The following is a 14,095-nucleotide window of genomic DNA, read 5'->3' as shown; positions in this document are numbered from 1 at the left end:
AGCTAACTGATTAATTATTATTATACAATCTTGGAACATCCCAATCGTTATTACATAATCACGGCAACACCTTCGTAACAGTTTTGTCTCTCACTTTTATTATTTTATTTCGTCGAATATTTTCCTTTCTTTCTTTTTCTTTTAAATTGTCTTCATTGTCCGAAACCTAAAATTAAAATACGACGATTAGTAAGAAATATATGATAAAATATTTATAAATACAATAATAGTTTACTTAAGTTTAAAGACTGCAGAAGATAGTTTCACGTAGTTGTTAATTATTATAAATAAAGTAAAAAGAAATGTACATTAACATTTAATTATACGCTAGAACTGATAATAAACAGTACTACTACTAGTACAATACTGTACAGCCGTCGAATATATTTATCATATAGCAGAAAGTGTTTTTATTTGTTATATGAAATCAATTTTCTGACTATACTGTGGGATTTTCATGCATTTTATATGAAAGCGTCTAATCTTATGCATTTAAAAAAAATTCGAAAGTGCAGGATTGCGATAGAATGCGCGTTAAATACGAAAAAAATATATGAAATATCCAAAGTATAGCCTCTTGTGTATTACACATTTGGTAAGCAAAACAATTTTCGATCTACGTTCTATTTTTTTAATCATATCCTTAAAAATACGAATTCGCATAAAGATCCGCATTCCATTTATGACCATCGCGGGAGTGAATATTCTCTTCTTCTTCGATGGTTTCGCGGTCAAAGAAACGCTGCCGCGGCGTCGTTACGAATTCCTTAGTGATCGTGCAACAGGTTCGTTTACGAGGCGATCGATCGATCGTGTGGTCGTTTTCGAAGTGAAACACGCGTCGAACACGACGTTGCACGGGATCCTAAATTTACGAACGATTCAATCCCATGCGATTTGGAAATAGTCCGAATATTCCATGAAATTAGACGTTCTCCAGGGTGTATATGAGGCTATGGGGTTATTAGGGGTATATGAGTTTATGGGGTTTCGCGTATTCGAGCGTTGAAGCTTGGAAATTGGGAAGTTGTAAATGCCTGGGAAGTTTGACCAGGTTCGAACGGTTGAAGAATTTGAAAAATTTGAGGAATTTCGAGATATATGATTTTTTAAAGGAGTTCGACAAACCTGATAAGATTCCGATAAATGCGGAAGACTTGATTGAAACGTCCAAACAACGCGGATGATCCGAAAGATTAGAAAACTTCAATTTCTTAATATTCCCAGTCTGACCATAACAAATTCGCGAAACTCAGTATTTTTTAGATATTTTATAAAATAAATCGATCGAATGTATTATTAGATATTTGTAAAATGAGTTCTAAGTTATGAGACTCGGTACATTCTGGATATTGCATAAATTTTAAAGCAGTACTGTTATCGTTAAGTTATGACATCAACGAAGTATAAATCACTGTTCTCATACGCGGATCATCCTTGTCGATAATTCTTTCCGTAATTGTTTTGAAATTTTACTCCTTTTGCCTTCACATAGGAAGCGATCAGCTGCATAAGGATCCTGTTCGTTATCTGTTCAAGAACATTCTTTTTCACGGTAGAAATGAAAAATGACACGCATAACAGTACCACTTAATTAAAGCGTAACTTACGTCTTACGTAATTAATAACCGTCTAGATAGCCGATGTAAGCGGCGAATCAAAATAATGTAAGCATGATAAGCTCGTAAACGATACTCACGTTCAAGAAGCAACTTCTCATCCTACTTGAATCACAGTATTTAATTAATAGAGTCCGATAGGAAAGCGACGAGTACAAATCTCATCTCAAGCGTATTTCGTTACATTCGTTGCAACATAAACGCATGAGTTATCAGTCCTTTACCATAATGAACAGGGGATTAATAAATGATCGCCTGAATGCACAGCCATTAACACGCCCAGTGACTAAATTCGTTTATTTCGCCATGTAAAGTCTCAAGGTTCGGGACCGTATCAACGAAAGAAATCGCTTAAAATAAAAAAAAAAAAAAAAAAACAGATCTGAAACAAAAATGCAAGGTATGGGAACATTTACGTTTTAAATACAGACATTACGTATACCCTTAGCAAAGTACAAACTACTAGACGGTTGCTGGGTTTGGTGAATTAAAAATTAATTATTCCTCAATCCCTTATCCTACAATTAAATTAATTACTGATAGGGTTGTTTTTACATATTGATAGAAGCGTAGGAATTTTTTTTTATAAATTATACATTTGTAAAATTGATATAAGAATTTTTATAGAAAGATAGCAGAACGATATTCCACGTTCCTACTAGAAAATATTTGAAATATTTATTAGGCACTGTTTTTATTCGACAACATATCTCTACATATTGCAAACATATATTAGAAAATTGTACCTATGCCGGCATGTACTAAGTTTTTTTGCTAGAGAATAGTTTACATAATACATCATATAAGGAGAGATTGAAAAAAATTACAGGAAAAGAAAGTTGGACTTTATGTCAGCAGTTATGGGTTAAAAGTAACTTTTCATATGAATGCTATATAATTTATAGGATTTAATTCGATGTACATATACATCGCGTAGACCAACATATATGTATACAAGTTGAAGCTAAGATAGGATCACTGTAAAATTTAAATATCGTTTATTTGTCATTAAAGGGTTGAGAATCTTCTTCAGAAAGATTATTTGACATAATTGTACGATCCTCCTTGTACTTGTTAAAACGTCTTTGTATCGTAAAAAATGCGTAATCGTTCCCCATGATATGTATGATATCCACCAAAAGGAATTATCTTATGTAGATATAACTTATTTTCATTAGCGTACAAAAGTTTGGTTTGCAAATTTACTAAATCTGTCATACTCTCTAAAAAACGGGGCTAAACAAACGTGTATCTTTCAGCGTTAAATATGTTTATCGTGAAATACAAACACACTGCATCAATCTTCCACGTAACACCAATAAAAATAATCGAGTATCATGACGCTACCAAGCAATTTATATTTTTTTTTTCAAGGGTAAAAGGGAAGTACGTACTCAGTTTCCTCCACTTGAACCAAAACAAAGAAAGGACATAATTCGAAAGTGTCCAATCAAATGCGATCAAGGTTTCAATAATCCGTGACCTTGGCATCGTGTACTTTCGTTTTGCACGAACCAACACGTGTCACAATGTAGTAAACATCGTGGAAATGGATTAAGCTTTTGAGTAATTTTCATTGGCCATTATTTCGGTATGTCATTTCAGGCGCAACCGTGCTATTAATTAATTCGATTAAGCGAACCGTCGATATCGTTTCATCGCCAAATGGAAAGAGATAATGAGGTAATTTGAGAGAGAGAGAGAGAGAGAAAAGAAAAAAAGAGGAACGTGAGAAAGTTCTTATGATCGAGCGAAACGCGAGCAATTATCGTTTATCTGCATTGTACGGTCATCGATCGGCAAAATAGGCGGTACCGTTCGATCGTTCGACTTAATACGCAGATCGGTTCCGCGTTTCACGATCTTTTCTCTCATGATTTGCAATTCATACTTTTGTATTGCAGGATATATCTATGTATAATCGTTCAGAAATACCTGGAAATACACTCATGGACGCTCTTTTTTGACAAGATATAATTTGATATAATAGCGGTAAATAATAGACGAACACTATACAATTACATCCTACGTTATTAGTTTAGCATTATGTGACACGATGAAATTGGTTTTAAACGACTGATGGATATGTAATGAAATATTGTCGCTTGCAAGAATGAAAATACGTTCTAGTAGAATCTTTTAGTCAGCTTTATCACAGAATATTCTGGGAAAGTTCTTTATCCCCGTTTAATCTGTAAAACATAAATCAGATAGACTATCTGGTCTCTAAGACACAGATCAGATAAGGAAGATCAGAGAAGGAATAGCATGTAGGTACATGGGCGAATCGTATATTTAATTTTAATACACTGTCGACCAAGTTTTTAAACAAACAATTCGAATTTATTATTTGTTAATAAATATAAATTCTATTTTCTTCCCTAATAAATTCCCGAATAAATTATTCGTTGAATCTGTAAAAGTATGATGAGTATTGTTTTCAGTCATTAATTTCTCATTAATATATAAATATATTTTACTTAACATTCATGTTGCTACAAACCAGTTACAGTGTTTTAGATGCTTATCGACAATAGTATATGTATATATAGCCTGAAGCAAGGAAGTCTGACGGGGACACAAGACGTTAATAGAATATTCTTGCTCTGATTATAAATGATTGACGGTTATATAAGAACATACAGAAATATATACAAGAAACGCTAAACTCTGTAACACAATCTTGCATCGTTTAACGTACGCAAAACTTAAAATTTAAAACGATAGATGCAGGTTTATGAATTTATGACTGGAGTGGTCAAGGCTCGCAAAGGGGGAGTCGATGAAAGTTCATGGAGATACGAATAACTCAGTTAAATTCGTTGAAAGTTTGGAATGATTCAAGAGAATAACAGGGTTTGATCGTATATAATCGCATCCCTGTCCTGAAGACGCAGCGTCATGGTCAGAACAGGTAGCTAAATACGCGTTTTAAGCGTATCTGTTTATTATTTTGGCCGCGTTTATCGCGAGACGAAACGGCGAACAACGAACGCGACTTTAACCTATTAAACTTGATTAATCCAGGCTGTCAGCGGAAACAACTTGGCTGAGAAACTACGATGAGGCACGGCGGCACATCGCCTTGAGAACCGAGAGGAAAATAAAGCAAGCGAGCTCGAAGAGAGTTTAATCGAAGGAAATAAGAAATGACGGAAGGATAATGAGAAAGTTTAAACGAATTTCACTTTTTAGCCGACTCAGCAGTGATCTTTGAACCTTCTGCGATCTAATCCTGTTCTTGTTTTGTTAGAAAAAGTCGGGAAAAAAACTTGGACGCAACGCGATGAAATAGAACAGAAACAGAATTCTCCGAACGAGAATTGTTTGGTGCAGGGGGAACACGATTGGACTGAAAATGACTTAAAGGATTTGTAATAAGGGGCGTTGAAGATGAATTTATTAAGACTAGAAGAGGTTTATTGTCTCTAATTTTTCAATTCTACGTTTCAATTTAGATTATAATTACGGATATTGAACGAGATGTATTTTTACTAAATTGCATAGGTAAAAAAGAAATTCTGTGAAGCAAACACGGCTGATGCAATCTTTCTAAACATCTCTGAAAATTGTTCTATCTGGCATTAGCATTCTCCTCTGGCACGTTAGAAACCGCACAATTTTTGTTAACTTTTCGATTTAACTTATTTCGAGTTAGCTTCCAAAGGGTCGAAATTTAAAGAGTGGTTTCACCCCTTAAACTTGAATTACTGTAGCTAGAAAAAGAAGAAGATACGTATCTAATATTTTTGGCTGGTTGTTCTTCGAGCCTACAATGTTTCATCAAATTCGAAGGTACCATATGTGTCCTTTCTTCTAAAGTGAAGGTGGAAGACAAGGAAATCTTGTTTTCATGACCAGCAGGAACGCTCCTGAAAGGGCGGAAACATATGGATGATCGTTAATTAAATGCAGATTTTATTAAACAAAATTTTGACATAATCTTGTACAAGGGCAATTGGAATAATTTTGCGCTTCGTTCGTAACATTTATGGGAATCGTAGTTATGCAAATGAATATAAAGCGGATAAAGGTTCATAATGAAAAAGAAGAAAACGACGAATGACGATGAAAGAAACATAAAATGAAGAACAGAATCTCTATTGTCAGCTCGGTAATTGCTTCGATTCCAAATTAGGAATTTAAATTAACATAACGTTTCATTCGACGATACTCGACCGATGTCGACAGATCATATCATTCAATGAAGGCAGTCGAGTTCCGTGAATGGATTCGCGTACTCCAATAAACGAACCAAGGCTGTTAAAATTTATATTTTATTCATATTGAAATCGAATTCATACCTGAGAACCGTATCACGATAGTATAGGCCCCAGAAATTTCGGGCATTCGAGGTCGTTCGTTGTCCATGGTACTTATAATTTTTACTTTTACTTTCCTTTCAAACGTGTTTGTACACTCTCGTAACCCTAACTTCTGTCTTCCCTCCTGTCTCTCCTTCTTATATAATTAATGAAACCAATTATCAGAATTATACAAACAATTGTGCAAGAAAACGATACAAACAAAATAGAAAAAATTTAACACTATAATATTTGATAATAACAAGTGCAATAATAAAGAAATTGTACAGAGTCAGCATAATTGTAAGGGGGACCTCAATTTTGACTATGGTTGATGATTGCACGATATTTTATTGAATAATATTAGTGAACTGATAAGTTAGAAGTTATAGATTACAGATTTCTTTTCTATAATTTTGCAGTCTCGTCATATGAAATAATAAAATGACTGGTAATCTGTAAAATTCATTTGTAAGATATAAGTTATTTTATTATTAAATTTATCTGGTAAGAGAATTCAATAATATCGGTAACTTGTGCCTCGTGAGATTTCACCGATAATTAAGTAGCAGCATAATTGTGCTAACAGGACCTGCATAAATTAATTTGATACCTTTTTCATCAAACTCGAATATTTATTCACAAAAAGCCAAAATACACTTGAATTTTCGAAAACGTCGAATTACATGATCTTCTAATTTGAAGAAAGTATTACGAATTCTGGTTACAAGAATTTATTATAAAACTAATAGCGTTCTAACTATCGAAACAAGCAATAACGTAATTAAAATTCTCGAGAATGACGTATGTGCAACAGAAGTAGCAAAAATATATAACGTCGAAAAAGCTATAATCACAGTCAATAAAAAACACGATACTGAATATTAGCACGCACATTTCTCTGGTGCTGGTAACAGTAGAGAAACTTTAAATATCCTGATGTAATGAAATGATCTCATCGCGATAAAGACGGTAATAACGACGATTTTATAGGAATGGCAACAGTAAATGAAAGTGGTAATGAAGTAACTTCTTGGCCGAAGTGTTCGTGGTATTTGGAAAAAGGTTTCGACGCTTCGAAACACAAAAAGAACGTATTTGAATTAAATGAAATTTCATATCAGAAAAGTGTTTTATTCTACTATCCGAAAATTTTATTGTCCCAACAGTTTTGTCTCCCTATTATTTCGAATAACTCAGACTGTACCGTCATTATCTAGTAATTGCCAAGTACTTACATTTTTCCTATGTGTCTTTCATACGGCTACAAACATTTGATACTATGAAAACGAAATGTTACACCTGATGAAAAGAAGCTTCATAGCAAACTAACAATATGTGCAGACACTTTCAGTAGCCACTGTATAATCGATTAAATATAAAGTCATTGAACGTGTTTATACACATAATATAATAAACATAATACCACTTATCGAGTGCACGAGAACTCAAATGTCCCTAACATTGAAGGGCTACGACTTTGATTGTCAGACGGCCTTGAACGGCCGAAAACTCGCGACCTCCGCTTCGACTTTTGCAAACCAGTCGTTGTCACGCGTCACGATCACAAATCCCGGAGGTGATAATTTCCAGGAATGCCGGATCTCTCTGTGCGGCCTCGTCCGCGCTTTCCTCGCGGATTCGTGCGTAAGTTTCCAGATCGTAAACACCCGGGAAACCGCCTGCGATCGCCTTCACCTTTCCGTCCACGCTGTGTCGCAGAAAAATATCGTTGGATCCGGTACTCGATCGGCCAACTATCTATCGTGTACTGCCTCCGCTCGATCCTTCCGTCTTACAGTCAACACACTGTCGTTCTACACATAGGAGGGGTCTCGTTCTTTGTTATTCGTTATGATCGCTGATCGATCATTGAAACGATCGTTAATTTCCTTCAATGTGTACTTGTCATCGTTGCTTTTATTTCACGAGTGAACCGAATCAATTTTGGCGAATTTTGTACTGAAAGTTTGTTAGCAGGTTGGTGTCACCTATTTTGTGGTATGTTGTTGTTGTATCTATTAATTACTCCTATCAAATATAAGACTGTTTTTGTTGTTAGATCATGGTGTCTTCTTTCATGTTACCGTATTGGTAACAGTCGTCTATTCCATGGTGTATAATATTTGTATCTCTTCTACGGTCTTGTTAAATGCAATTTTGTTTTGTCAAAATACGATGTCCTTTTCTACCTGTTTTATTAAAATTCTTTCATCCGGTGCTTATCCTATGAACATTCCCCTTTTCCCTACGACCGAAACATGCAAATGCGAGTGCAATACGAAATGATAGAATACGAGATTTAAATCGTAGAACCGGGTCATTCTATAGCATTGGCTAAAGTTGCGAATTGCGTACAACTACGTTGCAGCGAATCGTAACTTTGAAACCCTCGAAGCGATGCATCAGCGAATTGAGAAGTCAATGAACGGGATAGCGCAATGAATTAAATTGATCGGCTGCGTAATGGAGATAAATTGAAGAAGCACAGGCGAATTAGAAGATGCGCGTCTCGTTTGTAGGACTTATATATCGTTTCGAGCTCGAGTGGACGGAGCGCACTTCTTGTCTTTCGACGGATTCATCTTACGAACATGAAATTCAAAGAAAGGTAATTACTAATTTAGAAACATAGTAACAATTGTAGGCAAATTCGTATTCACGAAGACTGTATATTGGCAAGTCATACAAGTCGTATTATTTAACAAAAAAGAAACAAAAATGTCAGACTTGAAGAGATCGACTTGTATTATTCATCTTCAAAAAACTATGGATTCAATACTCGTCGAATTAACGAGTCTTTATGCTACTCTCATCTCGTGCGACAAATTTTTTAACGTATACCAAATCGCGTAGCAAACAATGATAAATATCTTCACCTTTGTATTTTTAAAATCATACGTCTTGAAAGACAGTTTATCGAATTTAACGAAATCAAGATTGCATTAATCGTTCCCAACAAACTCACAGAATCAAAACTCATCGAATGGACGAGTTCTGCTTCTATCTCGTCTAACAAATTTCCTCGTCTACATACCGCACCAATACCTTGCCAAATTGTGCGTAAGATTTGTATTTTCGATTCGAAATTCTAACAAGCAGTTTGTCTAATTTAACCCTCTATGAACCAACAGAATCTTCTATCGAATTAACAAGCGCAGAATAACGCTTAACTCATCACGACCATAAATATACCTGGCCACGTTGAGCTAATGAATCTTCTACACCGTTGGTTCGCCGGATTTAACAAGAATAATAAACGGTAACGGAGGCTGCTAGTCTCTGGCAAGCATTGTGACACGGTCGCTGGTAAACGTAACCGTGAGAAAAAAAGGCCCCGCAGCGAGAAAAGAGAGAAGAAGAGACGGTGAAGGTGAAGGAAGCAAAAGTAAAAGCGGACTGTGTGCATCTCGAGTGGAATGGAGCGATAGAGTCGGTGCATGGCAAACGAGCAGACCGATTGCGTCCTGGCAAAAGCCGGAATCCGGTCCGAGATGAGCACGCGCATTATCTAACAGGTTTCACGACCCCCTGTGCGATGGACGCTACTATATCAAGGCATTATTCCTCCATATCTCACTATTTGTTACAATTTATCGCGTCCAATCGAGAGGAAACGCCCTATCGCTCGTTTTCTTCATCTTGGATGCCGCAACAAGATGTTTGTACAGTAAATACTTATACACAGTAAATAATTATAACGAAGGGATATTTAAGTCTTAATAACGATAATTTTATCTACGACGTTTAATTTAATCTACGAAAGTGTACTTTTTCTAAATTTCGGAATTTTTCTAATATTTTCCTTGCAACGTTTGTTCGGTTCGATGGACGGATGAAAGCTGGTGGGGGGAATCAACGACATCCAGAAAATCAGCGAATTGAACGTGAATTTACATCGACTACACATCGGATTTACAAAAGTTAGCAACAAACTTAGTCCTTTATTTTTAGGGATAGCAATAAAATCTAACGAGTATTTGAATCAACTTGCAATCCTGGATTCGACTTTAAAGAAGATTAACATCGAAATTGATAAGTGTAAATATGCACGAGACGGTCTACTCGAGGAAATCAGAAACTCTAGAAATACAACTAACTGGAACATACGGAGCATACGGTACAAACAGCAATAGTCGAAAATAAACCAGGAGAAGAATACAAACGCGGAGTCAATAAAATAGAGTCCCATTACCTATCGACGACGAGGAGCAAGAACATACAAGAATAAATAAATAACGTGGGTGAAATATTTCGGTCATCAATAGAGTGTCGTACCGTGTGGGTGAAATACTTCAGTCATTAATAGACTGTCGTGTCGTGTGGGTGAAATACCTCAATCTCAACAAGAGGAGGACATCATCTTACCATCGCCGTGTTCGTAACATCCAATAACATACAACAAATGCAAATAAGGTGACAAATTACACTCTTAACACTTACTAAATATTAGGTTGTCCGAAATAATAGACGCACAATGTTTTTTGTTTTATATTAATTATTTTGTCGAATTACGTACGATTCATTTTGTTCTGTTGAGATAAACACCGCGACATTTCACAGACTTGGTTTCGCGTTTGTATGAAGATGCACTGTTGTAAAAGCGGTTGCGAAAGAAAGATACTTTCCGGACAACCTAATATTAAACCTCCTCCACCTTGAACGTTAAATCATTCAAGGTACGCGAGATATCAACCGATCGGTTTGACCTGACCCGTTGCTTTTTAGTTGATAATTCGCAATAACGTTCGTAATGTTTGCAACGAAGGGGTAATTAACCCTTAAAATAAAACCACGCTCAGAATTCTTAGTGTCGTTTAACTTTTTTAAACTTTTTTAAATTTAAAATTAAAAATTTTCGTTTTTCCTGTATGATATGTAATAACGAAAGGACATTCGAGATTCTTGTAAGAATAAAACGACGCTTATGATTATCGTTGCCTAATCTCGATGATTTTTCTCACAACAAGTTTGATATTTAGAAGGAAAGGAAAAATAAGTAACCACTGTTTGCTATTGCGATCTTAAGGTTTCTCAATATAACAGGTAGCACAAACTACATGATACGTTTTCTACGCTTTTGACCTATTTTCAAGTAGAATAACATACTCCCCGTGATTGTCCATTCGTATCTACTCCGTCCAGTCATGTGTATTTGACAAGTTTTCAAACTCGATATTCTTGAAAATGGAGCTTCGCATGAAAAAATATTATTCCAGATATTCGATTTATTTTTCGATGCAAAGTAACTTCCAGTTCGATCTTTTCGCGTGTCCTGCCACGCTCTATTCATTGACAGTTTCATAGAACAAGAGAGTTTCGTAGGGCTTTAAATAAAGGGTTTAAACAGTTATAGTGGACGATTTAATTAAAATTAGTTTCGCTTAAAAAAAGGAGCGTCTCTCCCGTGAGAGAAAGTTGAAATTTTTTAAATATCAAATACTTTGAATATCTTGCGGAGAACTTGAGAGGCGCTGATTCGAAACATTCTGGAAACGTGTGGAATGTTGCGATTAAGCGGGGAAGTCTCTCGTGGAATAACATGAAGATTTCTAGAGAATTTATAAACTCACGGCAATTCTATACCAAGTGTTTTAGATTGTTTTTTAATGCTTCAAATATTCAAAGGCAGTAACAGTGCCCCATGTACTTTCATCTTCTTTATCCTTTGCCAAAAAACTTTAAAAATTTCATCAGTCTCTTCTTTAAATCTTAATGCACCTTTTAGACGTTTCATGTTTACCAAATTCGTCTTTATCAAATTTTCACTCGTAGAGGAACGTTAACAAAACTGACAGACTTTTGCATCTAAATCCAAAACGTTTGTGATACAGTCCTTGACTTAGATATTTTTGAATTTTTCTTTTTATTTCTTTTCTTTTCAAAATAATACCATCTGTCCATGAGTCGCTTGTTACTCGGAAGAATAAAATTAAATGTGAATATCGTTACTAAAAATCACAATTAAATATACTTATTTATTTGAAGTTTCTGTTTCACATCGACCAATGGTCGATTATCATAATTCAAAATTATAAATTTGTCTATCTCTAAATACGAGGAACCCGTATGATTCTATATCTTTAAGATTCACAAGATCGCCAATGTCCTTTTACTCAGAAGCTCGAGGTTCGTTTCACAAACAAAGATCGGAATTATCGAGAAGAGAATCGACATTCGTTGAGAAACACATTGCGCTAGTTTCATCGCAGATTTTAACTTCAGTTCTTTTTCCTTTTTCTTTTCTATCGAATAATCGTTGCTCCTTTCGGATTACATACGAGATTTCTTAATCTTTTACCCACTCAAGATCTCTACCGCTTACATCAACGTATATTATATTTATATCTATTCCTAGCTTAATCCAAACAAACAAGAAAAGATAAACCTTTAAGACGATTAACAAAATTAAACCTATTCGATGTCTATTTTACAACCATAGCAACATTTATAAGTTAGAAGCTTAGACTTTGAATCTTTGCTTGGTTTCGTCACTTTCTCTTTTCACCTCCTCTTTTAGATTCCACTTTCGATCAGTCTTTTCATTCGATCTATATTTCTTCCACTATCGTCCATCAATTGCTTCACTGATACTTACCCTCATTGCTTCACACATTGTCATTATATGCAATGCTGTTTCTTCACGTGTCCCGCATATCCTGCGCATCTTCTGCTCGGTATCCATTCAATATCTGCTAGCCTGCCACCTTCGTTTCTTAACTTGAATCTCGTCGACATTTTTAGCTTTCCTGTCTTCCCTTTCTCCTACAGATACCTTGATATTCCTTCGTTGCTCCATCTGATCTTAATTTTAGTTTGAAGCTGCTATGGATCTTTGAACGGAGCGTTTTTTTCACGTGATTTATGGGATAGGCAGAGCTGCATTAATGCCAATGCACGATCATTTTAGAAGGAAAGATAGTCGGCGGCGAACGCTAGACGAGGAAACCAGTTGCTCTCGGTTCGTTTCGTAGGCATACGAAATTCAGTCGGCGGTTGATTATTCCTTGTTCATGCAAATGTATGCGAGCGCGTGAAAAGCGAATTTTACGAGTTTCAATCGCGGCCGCCAACGCGTTCAAACGCATTCCGTGGACCAACTGACCGTGACGTCCGAACTTTTAACGACATTTAACGTAGATCAGTCGCGCGAAACGCGATTGCCTTCGAAAATTCTGATCAGAGACTTCCACGCAATCGGAAGTTACCGCTCACCCCGTGCCCTTTGAAATGGTCGAGCCACTAGAGAAAATCGCGGATTCGGGCAAAGTAAAGGAATCTTCAAAGCGATGGAACGTGTATCGACGAAGTATATAGGGAAATTCGAGTCGAATTTCAAGAGCTTTCTATTTACTTCTGAGTAGACAGACGATTCTAGATTTAAATTTTACTGTTCCAGCGAAGTATTTCCGTTTGCTGCGATGATTTAGGAAATTGTAAATCCAAGGGACACCGAATTTCCCGATTTTTAAATCGGCGAATCTTTGACTTTTCAAATTATCAAAATTTCGTATCTTTGAATTTTTGCAGATTCGAAACTTCCAATTTTCAATTTTTCACAGCTTCGAACTTTTCGATTTTGTACTTCTCAGCCTTTGAGATCTTCTTCCAAACTTTGAAATCTGCGAGCTTGTAAATTTCCAAACGATCGAATTCAGATTAATAACATCGACAGATTGCAAATTTTTGACAATAACATCGGTAAGTTAAAATAATTCACGAACTCTATTGTATCGTAGCTCCGTCTTGCAAACGGTTCTAAGGGCTAAAATTATTCTAGCGCAAATAAATTATTTTGATATTCCACATGGAATTTTACATCTTCTTTTTTAAAAACAATTGTGTTTCATCGTAACCGGAACTCTGTTTCGCGTTTGGCAAATTGTAAATCGTTGATAGAAGATAATACTAAATTACAATAAACGATACATCCATACAGATACACGTTATTCTATTCGTATAAATAAATTACTACGATAAATACTTTCAGTATCCTTCGCAAAATTTATAATTTTCCCGTAAGAAAATCATTTTTAAGTTCTTTACTCGCGAACATCGCCGACTATTCAAACCTCTCCGCTCGAAAAACGTGTCGCTCTCTTTCGAAATCACGTCGTTTCTTCTGAAGAAACGAGCGATTCGAAGGCATTTGTCAGTGACAAAGCTGAACGC

The 14,095-nt window shown here is 35.7% G+C and overlaps 1 long non-coding RNA gene across 1 annotated transcript; it reads right to left on the bottom strand.

Moving 5' to 3' along the window:
* Positions 1–2,297: 2,297 nt before the first annotated feature.
* Positions 2,298–7,897, bottom strand: LOC125384852. Its single transcript, XR_007223661.1, has 2 exons — positions 5,924–7,897; positions 2,298–5,491 (listed from the first exon to the last, which is right to left on the bottom strand). It is a non-coding gene; the product is annotated as an uncharacterized LOC125384852 (long non-coding RNA).
* Between the last annotated feature and the right edge of the window lie 6,198 nt (positions 7,898–14,095).

This window comes from Bombus terrestris, chromosome 4 (assembly GCF_910591885.1).
Source record: "Bombus terrestris chromosome 4, iyBomTerr1.2, whole genome shotgun sequence".
Classification (NCBI taxonomy): Eukaryota; Metazoa; Arthropoda; class Insecta; order Hymenoptera; family Apidae; genus Bombus; species Bombus terrestris.
Note: the sequence above shows the minus strand (reverse complement) of the source record. Positions and strands in the feature narration are given on the sequence as shown.